The sequence below is a fragment of the Vulpes vulpes genome, chromosome 3, assembly GCF_048418805.1.
Source record: "Vulpes vulpes isolate BD-2025 chromosome 3, VulVul3, whole genome shotgun sequence".
Taxonomy (NCBI): domain Eukaryota; kingdom Metazoa; phylum Chordata; class Mammalia; order Carnivora; family Canidae; genus Vulpes; species Vulpes vulpes.
Genome location: NC_132782.1, coordinates 100,194,830 through 100,211,240, shown reverse-complemented (window position 1 = coordinate 100,211,240; position 16,411 = coordinate 100,194,830). Strand labels below are relative to the sequence as shown.

General features: G+C 40.4%; 1 protein-coding gene across 1 annotated transcript in view; it reads right to left on the bottom strand.

Annotated features, from left to right (window-relative positions):
* Window positions 1–16,411, bottom strand: part of GPR139 (G protein-coupled receptor 139) — a 41,738-nt gene that overhangs the window by 3,048 nt on the left and 22,279 nt on the right. The window lies entirely within an intron of this gene.

Below are 16,411 nucleotides of genomic sequence, written 5' to 3'. Positions count from 1 at the left end.
AAGCCAAAGGGACCAAACCAATGCTTTTGAGGGACAATCTCCACATGACAAATTATATCTCCTACAGACAAAGTTATATACTCGTATTATAGTTTATTTATTCCTTGCATAATCATTGGAGGTGGTGCTACCATTGTCTTCATTTCAGAAATGAAACTGGGGGTTAGAGGGCTTTAGGAATTCACTTAGAGTCACACAGTAAGTGCTGGGGACAGGAACCAAATTTAGATCTCCTAATCCCAAATCCCATGCTCTCTCTTTTGTCTGAGTGTATGTAGGAAAATATGGGGTGGGATGGTTTTCCCTACTTCACATGTTCAGGTGGGAGAGGTCTTAAATCATGCAAGAGGTTACTCTTAAGAACCTTTTTGGAACTTGGATTTTAGGACCTTTCCTTTTTTTATATAGATTTAGTATTGAAGGAGCAGAGAAGGTCATGACCTTCAGATTAGTTTAAAGATAAATTTAATTTATTTTTAGAGTAGGTGCAGATGGTCCCCATTTTATGATGGTTCGACTTATGATTTTCCAACTTTACTATGGCGCAAAAGCTATAGGCATTCAGTGGAAAATGTATTTGGGATTTTGAATTTGGATCTTTTCCCGGGCTGGCGATATGCATTATGATACTCTCTTGTTATGCTGGGCAACAGCAGCAAGCCAGAGCTCCCAGTTATTCACGTGATCTTGAGCACTTAAAAGTGACACACTTACAACCATCTGTACCTGTACAACCATTCTGCTTCTCACTTTCAGTATGTATTCAATAAGTTACATGAGATAGTCAACACTTTATTATAAGACAGGCTTTGTGTTAGATGATTTTTCCCAACCGTAGGCTAATATAAGTGTTCTGAGCATAGTTAAGGTAGACTAGGCTAAACTATAATGTTCAGTAGGTTAGGTGAATTAAAGGCATTTTTAGTTTATGATAGGTTTACCAAGATGTATGTAACTCCATCATAAATCGAGGAACAGCTGTAATCCACAATATAGTACATTATTAAAAATAATAACAGAGAGAAGTAAATTTTCCTTCTTGTTCTCCAATTACCCAAGTACCCCTCCCTTAGGGTAATCACAGTAATAAATAGTCTGTCCTTATATATGTCTATGTAATGCACGTATATAGTTTTGGAACAAAGAGTAGCAATTATTTTTTGGTATTCCAATTTTTTGGCAATCTATGCATATAATTCCTTTCTTTTTAAAAAAGTCTTTATTTATTTAAGTAATCTGTACACCCAATGTGGGGCTTGAACTCATAACTCCAAGTTCAAGAGTCACACACTCTTCTGACTGAGCCAGCCAGGCACCCCTGAAAATGCATGCATATGATTTCTGATCATTTTTAAAAACAAATATCTTTCTGAATAAGACACGGTTGTTAGGGGCTTTAAAGTGATATTCCAATGGGTAATATCTAGAAGTCATTCTGCACATTTAAGCTCATTAATTTTCACAGTCAACACTATTAATTCTATTTAGCAAAACTGTCAGAGAATTTATGTCCCTTTTCTGAAGTCCAGAGGCAGAGCTGGCATCTGCATCTCCGTTTCTCAATCTTACCTTTTAAAATATTATACAATAGTTCACTTATAAAATTATCTTGTAATATATACATGCTGGTGCACTCACACTCAGATTAAACCAATTTTAACATTTTGCCATATTCGCTTCAGTTATTTTATTTTAAAATTAAATTTAATTTTTTAAAGATTTATTTATGATAGAGATAGACAGAGAGAGAGAGAGGCAGAGACACAGGAGGAGGGAGAAGCAGGCTCCATGCCGGGAGCCCGACGTGGGACTCGATCCCGGGACTCCAGGATCACGCCCTGGGCCAAAGGCAGGTGCTAAACCGCTGAGCCACCCAGGGATCCCCTTAATTTAATTTTCTAAAAAGGCTTTATTTATCTGAGAGAAAGCAAGTGAGAGAGAAAGTATGAGCAGGGGGAGAGGCAGAGAGAGGGAGAGAAGCAAACTTGCTGAGCAGGGAGCGTGATGTGGGGCTTGATTCCAGGACTTTGGGATTATGACCTGAGCCAAAGACAGAGGTAACCAACTGAACCACCTAGATGCCCCAATTAATTTAATTTTTTTGAGAGAGAGTGCGAGTAGGGGGTGGAGGGAAGGCAGAGGGAGATGGAGAGAGAATCTTAGGTAGGCTCCAGTGTGGAGCTGGATGCAGGGCTCGAATTCAAGAGCCTTAGATCATGACCTGAGCCAAAAACAAGAGTCAGATGCTTAACCAACTGGTCCACCCAGATGCCCCATCTTTTCACTCTCCTGATAGTGTCCTTTGTTGTAAAAATTTTAAAATATGATGAGGAACATTCTATCTATCTATCTATCTATCTATCTATTTATCATCTATCATCTATCTATCATCTATTATCTATCATCTATCTATTATCTACCTATCTACCTATTATTATTTATTTTTAATTTTAAAAAATATTTGATTTATTTATTCATGAGAGACACACATAGAGAGAGGCAGAGACACAGGCAGAGAGAAAAGCAGGCTCCATGCAGGGAACCTGATGTGGGACTCAATCTCGGGACTCCAGGACCATACCCTGGGCCGAAGTCAGGCACTAAACTGCTGAACCATCCAGGGATCCCCTTATTTTTATTTTTTTAAAAAGATTTTATTTATTCATTTGAAAAAGAGTGCACAAGCAAGAGGAGAGACAAGCAGACCCCCTGCTGAGCAGGGAGCCCAACTTGGGGCTCCATCCCAGGACTCCAGGACTCTGACCTGAGTTGAAGGCCGATGCTTAATTGAGCCACCCAGACTCAAAACAGCTTACACTATAGATACAATTAATGGTTTCCTTGAAATTGCCCCAGGCCTATTCTTTCCCCCCTCCCCTTTTGTTCTCTCCTTGGAGGCAACCACCATGCAGTAATTTTCAGGGCTGCATTTCCATACCCTTAATTTATAGTGAACTGTTCATTCAACAGGCTGCTTTTTCTACTCAACCTTATGTTTTTGAGACCTATTTTGTTAATACATGTAGCTCTCATTCACTCATTTTAAATTTTTTTTTTTTAATTTTTATTTATGTATTATAGTCACAGAGAGAGAGAGAGAGGCAGAGACACAGGCAGAGGGAGAAGCAGGCTCCATGCACCGGGAGCCCGATGTGGGATTCGATCCCGGGTCTCCAGGATCGCGCCCTGGGCCAAAGGCAGGCGCCAAACCGCTGCGCCACCCAGGGATCCCTCATTCACTCATTTTAACAGCTATATAGCATTCCATTGTATAAATTTACTGTGATTTATCTATTCACATATACATACATAGAAATATATCTATACACATATACACACGTCTCTATATATTTCTATATACATGCCTATTATAGAGACACACATGTACAAATATATATGCCTATATACACATATTATGTAGACATATGTGTGTATATATATAACAATGTACATTTAAATTGGTTTCAAGGTTTTGCTATTAAAAACTGCTGTAGTTAACAACTTGAAATAGTTATATGTGAGAGTTTCTCTTGGGTAGTACATATATAGAAGTATATTTATTATGTTCTAGAGTATATGCACCTGTATCTTTTCCAGATTCAGCTGAATTGCTCTATAAAGTGGTTTTGGTAATTTACACTCCTAAAAACAGAGTATGAGAGTTCAGTTGCTCCATATCTTCTTGGTATTTGCTGCTGTCAGTTTTTTGTTTGTTTTTATTTTTAAGTCTGTGCTATTCTTGCTCTTGTTCAAGGCACTTTGAAATAACATTTTGAAGTGGTGAAGAGTTAAGGTCTAATTATATTAATTAGCCAAGATGCAAGCCAAGGAACTAACACCCATGCACTAAACCACTCTGCAATATTGGTAATTCAAGTAAGGGTGAGGGTACCATGCAGGCATATTACAGTGTATGCAAAAGAGAAAAATAATGAGTAAATTCTACTTTAAGTCACTCTTGCGAAAAGATGTCCCATTAAAGCAAAGTTCTTTATATTTATAAACTTGAAATTTCAAAAGTTTATTCATGCATTTAGCAGTGTTTCTGTGCATTGACTATGAGTTATGCCCTGAAAGGAGATGTTGAACAAAATAGACATGAATGGTCTTATCTTCAGGGAGCTTAGAATCTTTTAGGCAAGAAAAATGTCAACTGAAGAGCCATAGGAGAAAATATATAATTGAAAGTTGTAAGTGCTATTAGTGATCAATAAAAGCTTTGCTGAGGAAATAATGTTCAAGGTAAAATTTGGAGAACCAGTAGAAAGTAAATAGGCATAAAGAGTGGTAGTAGAAAGTGTGTTTCAGGGAAACAGCATGTGCAAAGACCCTAAGGTGAGGAAAGCATGAAAAGTTGGGTTTATAAGGAAAGCTTATATTGATTTTTACTCACTTTGTATACATTTTTGCATTTAGAGCTCTCTTTTATTAAACAGTCTTGCTATGTTCTGTTGAAAAGTGTTCCAAAATGTTTTATTCATTTAGAAATCATTTCAAAAAGTATTTAGCATCTACCTTCTGTGTGCCTGGGCCCATGGTAGAAACAAGTTGGTATTGCACACATTTAGAATCTCCAAAGTATAGGAAAACACACAAGTTGCTAAGTATTAAAGAGATAAATAAGAAAACATATAATGATACAAGAGGGCTAGTAAACAGATATAGAATGAAGGGTGAAGGATTTGCAGGAGGGTGTGTGTCAAAAGTTTGGCTGCTTTGATCTAATCGTATACAGCCAGAGTTTCATAAACACAAGCTGTGAAATCAGGTCTGATGCTTACCTATCAAAGCTAAAAGTATCAGGACTTGGGATTAAGTATGTGGAGTCTGGGGCTGGGCTACTGGGGTTTAGTCTTGGCTCTACTACTTATTGGCTCTTTGGCTTTGGGAAGATTGATTTGATCTCTCTACACTTCAGTTTCTTTCTTTATAAAATAGGATTAGTAAGACTATCTGCCTCAGAGGGTGGTTTTGAGAATTAAGTGAGATAATTTTTATAAAGCGGTTAGAACAGTGCCTGGCATGTGATGAGTTCTCAATGAATGTTAGCTACTGACTGAGAGTCCACTCGTTCAGCAAATGTTAACAGAGCACTTACTATGTGCCAGGCACTGTAGGAGGTGTTGGAGATGCAAGGATTAGCAAAATGCACAAGTTCCCTTTTATCAGGGTGCTTATTGTAGTGAGGGAGACAGACAATGAACAAATATAAAAATGTATGAGAATTTCAGATAGTGATACTATCCAGAATAAAACCCAGGGATGAGATAGGTTGATGGGAGATTATTTTTCAGATTGGAAAATGATTTGAGTTCAATTAAGGGTGAGGAGAAGGTATCTGCCATAAAAAGATCTGTGGGAAAAGGATTCTAGGCAGTTGGAATGGCAAGTGCAAAGGCCCTGAGGTGAGTGTAAGCATGGTATTTATGGAACTGAAAGAAGGTTTATCAGTCCTATTATCATCCCCATTTTAGAGATGAGGAAACTGAGGATTAGATTTTTAGGTAATTTGCCCAAAGCCACATACTGAGTAACGTGGGGAGCCAGAGGTGACTCTACTTCTGTCTGATGTTTTTTTTTTCAATAAATTTATTTTTTATTGGTGTTCAATTTACCAACATACAGAATAGCACCCAACATACAGAATAACACCCTCTGTCTGATGTTATGGGATATCAAGTTCTGTGTTATTTTTGGTCATAGGAAAGGCTTCTCAGCTGTAGGAAAGTGATACCTGTTTCCTGGGTTGCCCCTGACTTAGAAAAGTACTGTCATTTCTCTCTCGTGTCCCTGCCGCACCCACCAGCCTATAAGGAGGCAGGAAGGATAAATACTGGATATATTCGGCAGGGAGTGACTCTTCACCACTGTCTCTTACTTTCCTATTGAATGTTATTTGAAGTGGGGTGCTAAAAAAATTCTCCATATCCAAACTCTTTAAAAATATTTCAGCCCCATCTAATTAATGCTTAAAGTCAGGCAAGTCATCATCTCCAAACGAAATTGCCAGGTATTCATATTTGACATTTTCTTAAGTTTCTAGTAATTGCCTCTCTTGAGAAACTAACTTGCAGACATTGAGTTTCCCATTTCTTTTGTACAGTTAGATTTGTCCCCAAGGCAATATCAAGCATACTTAGGAGATCCTTGGGATGAGAGAACATGTGTAAGCCACATAGACCTAGAGGGGAATGGAACGATGCCTGTGTATTGATTTTATGAAAAAAGAAATGAGAAGGTAGAGTTTTCAACTCTTAAAGTTTGACATTTGCTATAATTACCCACCTCAAAATATCCCTTCATTTCCACAATGGCACATTTTTCCCCAAAGAAAAGGAATGTTGACAGGGTCTGTGTGCATTTATAATGGGCGAAAAAACAAAGAAATCCAAGTCATCACTGCCTGAAATTCTATTTCTCAGCTTTTCTCTCAAACTGACCTGTCCAAGACTCTGTTGTTGTGGAAACCCAAGCAAGCCCCAGTGAACTTCACAATCAAAATGTCAGTGCTTCTAAAAAGCAAATCTTTTCTGTCAATGGTATCACTGGACAGGTTTAAGCTCCTGGGTAATAAATAGAAAGCCCATGTTCTGTGATTGCAAAGCTTCTTGGTTGTATTCTTGGGGGAATTCATTTCCCGTAATTTGTAGTTTACTGTGCTCAAGCTTCAGAGGATTTGGGGAGTGGCTGAAAGAACAACACAGGTTTGGCTGTCAGACCCCACCACTGAACTGCTTACTGGTACAGAGGGAAAGGGTCAAAGTTTTCCAGAGTTATTTTCTGTTTGTGAGGACTATAAGGTCCCTGCAAGTTCCTTAGAAGAAGTAGCCAGAACAGAGCACTGACTGAGAGAATATTCTTTCTCTCTTAGTTCTGCTGTATTTCCTTTTTTTACTTTGAAAATTAGTTTTTTTCAATAACAAAACACATGTAAAAAATTAATTATGTCAGCATGTAATTATATTATTATTAGCTCACTTTTATTGAGCATTTACTTCTATCTCATATATAATACCGCATTTAATCTTCATAACTACCTATCGAGGTTGGAACTATGATTTGAGAGTATCGAGGCTCAGGGAAGTTAAATAACTTGTTTCAGGTCACAAAGCAAGCAGGTGATGAGCCAGGACATTAAACTAGGCTTTGGCCTCCTAGATTTGTATATTTAACCACTACATTAGATATTGGAAAGTAAAAGTCTGCCCAAATCCCATTTTCCAAAGATACTGTGATAGCTAGTCTCATAGATGGTCCTTAATGAACCATACCTCTGGGTATTCATGCCATTGGGTGGTCTCCTCTTCTTGAATTGGAGCTGGTCCTGTGATTTACTTTTGAACAATAGACTATGGCAGGAGTGACCCTGTATGACCAGGTCATAAGTAGGCCTTCTGAATACTTGTTCTTGAGATGTTCCATTTTGGAACTCAGCTATGAGAAGCCCAAGTCACATGGAAAGGCCATGTGTAAGACCCTGGTTGAAAGCCCTAGGTGATCTCATAGCTGAATCCAACATCAATTGTCAGCTATGTGAGTAAGCCATCTTTGATGTCCATCTCAGTGGAACCCCCAAGTGACTGCAGTTACTACAAATTATAAATATAATTAGTTATAATGATTACTGCCACCCAATGAGATCATACAATAAAACTGTTGTGCAAGTTGATTTTTTTCAATTAGAAATAAATCATGGATTTTTTTCTCTCCTATGTCAATATTATTCATGAAATATTCACCTATGGCTGGCCATTATTTATCTTATTTTTTAGCCACTAAGCATCTTTTTATATTCCTGTAGAATAAATTCTCAAAAGTAGAAATGCTAGTTTAAAGGAAAACACATTTTTTCCATCTTCCTCCCTCTCTCTCTCTTCCCCTCTATCTCTTTCTTCCTAAAAGGCAGCTAAGAAAATAGGCAAAAAGAAAAAGAACTCAAGTTGAAGCTGCAAAAAGATTTACGTTAGATATCAAGAACTTTTTGATTGTAATAACGGCAGTTATGTGAACAGGAACAGGCCCCTGACACTACAGTTGCTCAGTTCATGAAGGTCTTCAGAAAAGAATAGAAAATTTCTTATCAGGGCTGATTAAATTCCTGAGGTTCCCTTCTGCAAATCCTCTTTCTCTACATCCTAAATTATGTTCTTGTGCATTTCACCCCGTTCAGCCACCATCCCTGGTGACTTAAAGGCATCTCTCCTCCTTACAGTTGTCTGTCTTTTGCACTAGAAGAGTCAGCCTTCAGTGTCCTACAGAAGCACAAGGATCCCTGACATTATAAGCAATTCCAGTGATGTTATTTTAGCGGTTCCTGGGAGGTGCTCCAAGGACAGATTTCTAGGAGAAGCAATGTTTAAGCCTCCCAGGCAAGAAGTCAACACTGCCCTTGTTTAGATCAGCTGGGGAGTGAATTGTGTGATGGGCATTGCCTCTTGGAAGTTAGAATCTTCCTCACAGTTACCTGTTCCACTCTGGATCTTGGGGCAGAGGAAGAGGAAATAAAGTGTGATGCTGACAAGATTTAATGTTCAGTCTTTTTTGGCCTTTGTGGGAGGTACCAGAAAATCTTCAGGAGGCTCTGCCCCAAGGGCTCCTAGGAGAGGAGCAGGGAAGGATTTCCCTGAGGGCAGCTTTCCTACCTTATGTTTCCAACCTCAGGCACTGTTAGCTGGCCAGGGGCCCCCTTCTTTCCTCATTGTTCCACTTGCCTTGGTGCAGAAGCTTGGGAATGTGAATGTCTTTCCAACATCTGGTTATCAGGGGCATGAAACTGCGGACTAGTGAGGCGGAGGTCAGGTAGTATTTCCCCACCCCTTCCAGATCCTGGGAGGGCTCTGAAAAGTCACTTGGTTTTTGTTGTTGTTGTTTGTTCTTTTTTTTTTTTTTTTTTGGTTCTTTGCAGGCTGAACGTCACCCAAAATATCCAGGTATATAAGAGCCTATCTTAGTTGGAAGAAGTTGTGTAGTGGTTAATCTCTCTGAGCCTTAGTTCCTATATCTGTGAAATGGGCATCATAATAAATATACCCTCATGGGTTGTTATAAAGATATATGAAATAACATGTGAAATGCTTAGCATAGTTTTTGGTACATAGTGAGCACTCAGTAAATGTTACCTCTTGTTACTTATTACATCTGGCCAGTGCAGTTCAGCAGAGGATTACTGATCTAGAGTTCAGACCCTGTGCTGGAAGTAGAGATGAGTCAGAGAGAGTCTGAGCTCTCTAGGAATCCCAGAGAAGATTCTAGTTTCCCTCCATGGATCATTCCAGGCACTAACAACCCTGTCACCCTATCTGAAATGCTTCATTGCCTCTAACCTGATCCTTCTAGCTGCAGCTCTATTCCACCCCTTACCCCTCCCCCCCTTTGTTTCTCTGCTCAGTGGAGAAGAAGGTTGGCGGTTATCTGTAGCCCTTGAGAGCCATTATTACAGGATGATTCAGTTGTCTTTTGCTTTCTCTGAAATAGACTTTGTTCTTTTAAAATTTTGTTTTTATTTTGGTAGCTCTTTCATTTTCTTTGTAGCTTTATATTTTTCTTGTGGAGACCCCTATTTGTCACTACCTTTAGCACTGGAGTGGATTCTTTTCAAAGGTAGGGGCAGTATTTCCTTTCTTTCTAGGGTCCCTTGTGAAGGGTGATTGCATAGCCCGGAGGTTGGAATGGCAAAACATGGTTCATCTTCAATCGATTGGTAGTAGCTATTGCATGCCCTGTTGAAAAATATTCTAAAGCTGGACATGGGTTTAGCAGTGCTGGGATGGATTAGTGATATCTGTCATGGTGGAATGAAGGCTGTGGATTTGCCGGAGGGACTTGTGCTATGGGAAGGTGGTCTAGTCTTACTGGCTTTTCCCAGAACCTAACAAAGCAGCAGTTTCCATTATATACCAGAACGAGTTGAGACCTAGTAAGCCTGCCCATTGCAGATGGATAGTCAGCAAGAGCTAAGATGACTGCCAGGGCAGTCTGACTCAAGGCAATGGGGAAAGGTGAGTTAGTAACTGGCTGGTCATCACATTCATCTGGGCTGATCGGTTGGCATTCTCTTGACTGAAAAATTGGTTTTGACTTTTTGATGAGGAGCAGTGTCTTTGGGTAACCATGACAACTTCTAGGTCTCAAGTTAGCCAATAGACTCAAAAGTTTTCAAACCATACTTTTCCATGCCAAAATTCATTTTCTTATGACTACCATGCATCGAACACCTACTATGAGTCTGGTGGCTCTATAGAGATGAGGTGATTTTTGGGGGGGGGCATTCACTGATGAAGAGTTTTACTTTAAAAGTTATGTGTTTAGTTTAAAGGATATTAGAGAAATGTTATTTAGGGTAGTGATAAAAACCTGCTTATAAAATAAGTTAAGTATATTAAAAATGAATTGATTTAAAGAAAATGGTAAGGGGGGCATCTGGGTGGCTCAGTGGTTGAACGTCTGCTTTCAGCTCAGGTTGTGATCCTGGGATCCTGTGATTGAGTCCTGCATCGGGCTCCCACAGGGAGCCTGCTTCTCCCTCTGCCTGTGTCTTTGGCTCTCTCTGTGTGTCTCATGAATAAATAAAATAGAATCGTTAAAAAAATAAAGAAAATTGTAAGGAAAATGTAGGCTCTGGTCTCTATTTTACAGATGAGGAAACTGATAAAGAGATGGTTAGCCACTTGCTCAAGATGGCACAGCTGATAAGTCAAAGAAGTATTCTGAAAGCCCTCAGTGGTACCATCCTGGGTCAGGTCCCATAATAAGTAATGGAAGCAGCTGTATTTTCTCAGCTCTAGGATTTGTCACAAAGACAGACAGGGATGGGGCTTGAGCCATCTCTCTAGCAGATGCAGAGCACAAGACTTACCAGAAAGACTTACAGGCTCCTTAAAATCACATGCATGTAATATGGAGTTTGGAAGAGCTGGTTTAGCACCCACATCTGCTCCATTCTAGCTGGCATTCTTGAGCAAGTAACACCAGGAGCTTTAGCTTCCTCCTCAGTAAAGTATGGATAAAAGTCATGTCTGGTTTGGAGGGTTGTTGGGGATCAGAAGAAGTCACATGCATAAAGCTCTTAGCACAGAGCCTGGCACAAGCAGAGTAAGCGGCCATGGTTAACATGAGTGAGTGTGATGACCAGTGGTGAACTGAACTATGCGAAGGCCTGACATGGAGGAAGAAGCACTGGCAAGTCTAGGCAGGGGATTCTCCTGGTGAATTTCTTGAGGATGGGAGAACTGGTCTCAGAAAAGACCTCTGACTCATTTGTGCTCTGTCAATGAAAGTGTCCCTAACACTGCTGCGAAAGTTGTTAATGTAGAGTAGACCTTAAATGTTCTCATAACAAGGAAAAAAAAATCTTTTTCTTTCTTTTCTTACTGTAGCTGTTTGAGGTGAAGGATGATAAGTAAGCTTATTATGGCTATGATTTCATAATATATGTAAGCCAAACCATTAGGCTCCACACTTTAAATTTACATAGCCATGTAGGTCAATTGTATCTCGATAAGACAGGGGAAAATGTGTGCCTTGGCATCCCAATTCTGTTAGGATATGCCTCAGGTTTCAATTGGGTTCTGACATAGTCTTCTAAGTGTCTGTGGAAAAGCCACTTCCCTTTTCAGGACCTCAGTTTCCAGATCTGCAAAATGAACCTATTACTAATAAAAAAAAATAATATAGTATCATAGCTCACATCTAGTGAAGAGTGGTAGTTTGACAGGCATGGAAGACAAGGAAGGGCTCTTCAGGGAGAGTGAACTGCCTGTGCAAAAGCAAAGAGGAACCAGACAGGAAGACCCACCACCATTTTCTCAGGGCCCTTGACAGACATGAGTGCCCACTGTGTGTCAGGTCCTGAACCCCTTCCTTCATCTTCATGAAGCACTTCTCAGATCTGTAATATCAAATATCATCTAATATAATATCTAAAATTAAACATCCAGTATTTAATATTTACTAATAAATTAGATACTCTTTTCATCCCTTTATTTTAGAATAGGAAAGACTGAAGATTTGAGAGGTTGGTTGCTAAGGAATCAAATGCCTCTTCTAGTTCTCTTGTTCATAGATACTCATATATTATATAGGTTATGTTAGAGCCAAGCATATTTAGTAATAGCTGGTCCCCTCTATCAAGTATTTACCATGTGCAGCTCACTTGTTAGACGTTTTACTTGCTTTAAATTGAATCCTCACATGACATTAAGAGATGTATACTATTAATATCCCCATTATAGGGATGAGAACACTGACGCTCAGTGAATTAAGAAACTGGTCCAATCAGATATCAAGTGTGTGCTGGACTCAGGATTCAAAAACAATTTATTAGACTTTAGAGCCCGTTTGACACACGTGCTTGTCCAGATGCTTCTGTAATTAGCTCTAGTGAACTGACCATTATATAGAAATAGGTCAGTTTGTTCTCTCTTTCTTCCTTTCTTCTTTTTTTTAATAGTGTGTATCAGCTGGCACTCTCCATTGCCCCTTCTAATATTGAATGATGCTCCCCACTGGCTAATTCTCCCTTGTATTTGTCCCAGGTGCTCAGTTTCGGCCCACAATGCCCAAACCCTGACTTCCAGCTGGTGACTGCCTTGCACAAAGGATGCTCGTTTGTTTGTGCTGTTTAGTGGACCCAGGGTGATGGGCATTGGGTTCCAGGGGACCAACAGGAAGTCAGAGGCTTCTGGACTCTTCATCTGGAGTTCACTGGGGTGTCAGAGGCTAATTGTGGCTCTGCTCAGAGTTGTCGCTGTTTGATTAAATATCTTGTGCTAAGCACCATCCATCTGCCTCCCAATGGCTGCCGGGGGTAGGTATTTTTAGCTTCGGGCAAATAGCTTATCAATTGTGCATACAAAATGCAGTCAACACAAAGCCTTCATTTTCTGTTGCCTGTCTTCTTCCATGAAGGCAAGGATAAAGGAAGAATTAAATGAAGTTGGCACTCACTTATTCATTCAACAAACGTTTTCCAAGTTGCCCACCATGAGCTAGGCACTATGCCAGACATGGGTGATGCAGCTATGCGGAAATATACAAATGGATCAAGTCCACAAGGAGCTTGCAATCTATGTTGACCAAGTAGAATTCTGTTCTGCTACCTACTAGCTCTGTGGCCTTGGGATAAGTCACACATTTCTCTGGGCCTTCTAGCATTTCAAAAGCATATGCTGAGTGTGTGCTAAGTGCCATTCATAGTGCTGAGGCGGTTGATGAGGGGAGGCAGATGTTTTCCTGCTAGCAAGACAGTGAGAAAGACAAAGAGTTTGTATGACCAAGCAGCAAGTGTGAACGAGGCTGACCCAGGCATTTTCTTAGGCCCACAGAGAGTGTCAACCAGACCCACCACAGGAGGGGACCAGGGAGACGGGCACTCCAACATCCAGGAATGGCATGAGCTGAGGAGGCAGGATTGTGGGCGACACAGTCAAGAGCTAGGAACATAATAGGTATAACAGATAAATTTAACAAATAATTCTTCAGCCAATGATCCATGCTGTCATTCTAGCCTGAAGGCTTCTCTTCTTGGGGGCCACTTCCTAGGGACAGCTGGTTGCCCTAAAGCTAAGGATGTGTATAAATGGCAGCAATTAGCTGGCGACTTTGTACCTCCAGCTGCTTTCCAGTATTAGGTCTGCATCAAGGGTCTCTAACCTAAAGAAAGGAAAGGCAGTAACATCATATTAGGAAAAAGCTCAAATATCACTAATATATAGGATCTAGAGCATGTTGCTATAATTAATCTACCTACCTGTGGTTCCATTGCTATAAACACCACTGAAGCTGACCACAACTGTAATGCCTTCCATTCTGAGGATTAGAGAGGTATTTCTGGGACTCCCAAAGTCATTCCAGAAAGACAAGGACAAAGAGAACAGATTCCAGAGCCTGACTGCTAGAGTTCAAACCTGCCTCTGCCACTTTTTAGCTGTGCCATCCTGGGCAATTTATTTAACCTCTCTGTGCCTCAGTTTGCTCATCTATAAAACAGATGATGGTATGGTACCCATCACAGGCTTCTGTGAGCGTTAAAAGAATAAATATAGGGAGAATGCCTAGCATAGTCCTTGATACCATATATGCTATATACATTTTATCATCATTACTATTAGCCAGGTAGAAATCTCAAAGGGCAGGGAGTGTGTCTGCTTTGCTTATCATTACTAATATATTTCCAATCTCTTACACAGTTTCTGGCATGCAGTAGCTGCTCAATAAATTTCTGTTGAATTGAATGACTAACTACAAATATAGATTAACACAACATCATAGACATGCAGAAGCGCTGGTTAACAGTTTTAAATAGACTGGAAGATTACTAAGGGTTTACTGCAGAAAATGAGTCAGGTGAGTGATCAAGGGCAACTGGAAATTAATTTAGTGTTCATTGTGAGAGAGATCTTTTAGAGACTATCATTCTCCTCTGAAGAGATTTTGTGCCAAAATCTTCCATGTGAATCCAATTCAGTTCAACATAAATTTAGTGATGCCAAACTATGTGCCAAGCCTGGAATAGGCTCTTGAGAGTATAAGACCCACTCCTTGGGCTCAGGGTGCTCAGAACTTACTGAATAAATCATACCAAGGCAGCATGGGAAGTCATTTTAAACTTGCTGCTCTCCCATCAATGCCATAGGGCATAGGGCTCTATGCCAGGGTTTGAAAACTCAAATGGCAATAGGCCAGGCAGGTAATATCAATGTGTGAGGTGGGCATGCAGGGGCCTTTAATGAACTGGATAGTTTGTGCCCCCTTTAAGAGGCTAGCCACTATTTACTTCTTTCTGGTGGTTTCCCATGAGGGAATGACCATCTGTGGCCAGGTCTTCCAGTGTTTCAGAAGAGGCTTGCAAACACATAAACACACACACACACACACACACACACGCAGTGTGGCCTGAGGGTAGCTGGTTTGAAACCTCTGCTCTATATCCAAAATCTTTGCATGACCAACCTGATACCTCTCACACCATCAGCTCCCTCTGCATGCAAATGCACCTTGCTCTTCACTTTATGAGCTATTGCCTGAATGCACAGCACTCTTTCTTTCCTTCATAGCATTGCATGGGCTATTTCTTTTGCCTGGGATGCCTTCCCTGCCTACAGCTCTTAGGCTGGTAGAATTTTTATTTTTAAAGCCTTCCCTGATTGCAGTGCTCTGAGTCAAGCACCTCATTGGCTAGAGTATTTAACACGTTTTTATAATGATCTTCTTCAAAATCTTTATCACCCATTCACTGGGAGCCCTTGGAAGGCAGGGGTTGTATCTCTTTTCTCTGAACCTTGAAGATTTGCAGGGTAGTCAGAGTATGTATTCCATCAACGTTTGTGGAAAAGAGTGACGGATGGATGGATGGATGAATGGATGGATGGATGGATGGATGGATGGATGGATGGATTTCCCCCATGGCATTCTCTGTGGAACATCTATCTGCTTGCTGCCACTTCTGTGGTATTACATTATACGCATGATAACTTGATCTTATCCCATCTCTCTGCTTTCTTCTTTCCAGACCCAATCTCTCTAGGTAACTAACTTCTTGGGAACTTTTCCCTTTTACCTCCTATAGTGGCGGATGGATCTGAGTTCACAGCCCCCATTTACTTGCCTGAACATGATACTTAATCAGTTTCCTTATCTGTGTAATGAGGACAAGAACATTTCCCCCAAGGGCTTGTTAGGAAGACTGAGCATTTATACCATGCCTTGCATGTAGTACTCAAAATATTATTTGTTTATCCACTGAGTGTGATAGTCTGTTTCTTCCATAGAGCATTGACCCTTTCCTTTTTTGAATAGTGGAGAGGTTAAGAGCACTGATTCTGAAACCAGGCTCTGTGGGCTTGAACCCCATTTCTCAATTTCTTGCTTTGTGATCTTGACTAAGTTTCTTAAATACTCTGTGCCTTAATGTTCCTTATCTGTAAAATGGGGATAATATCTGTTTCATGGGGTTCTTGTAGGAACTAAAGCAAATGCTTGGAAGGATACCTGGTACATAGTGAGTGCTCAATAAATGTAATATTTGTTGCTCATCAGTCCAACCCAAGAGACTCTGGAGTGAGTCTCTCTCTCTCTCTTTTGCATTAACACAGACTACTCAGGCCAGCCTCCCTCCCCTTCCTTCTATCACAGATACTGACTTCCTGCTGTGTTCAGGCACCTTGCTGCAGCTGTGGATATCATGGTAAATGAGAAAAAAATGGTTTCTTCCTTCTTGGAGCTTCTAGCCTGGCAGAAGCCAGATAAATACCCAGACAGAAGCAGCAGAAGACAGCATGCAATGGGAGCACTTAAGAAGGGGTAACAATCTAACCTAGAGGATCATGGAAGGCTTCTTGAAGGAAGTGGTATGTGTGCAGTGACAGAGGAATATGAACTAGTCAAGTGATTGGGGAGCAAAGTATGCCAACAA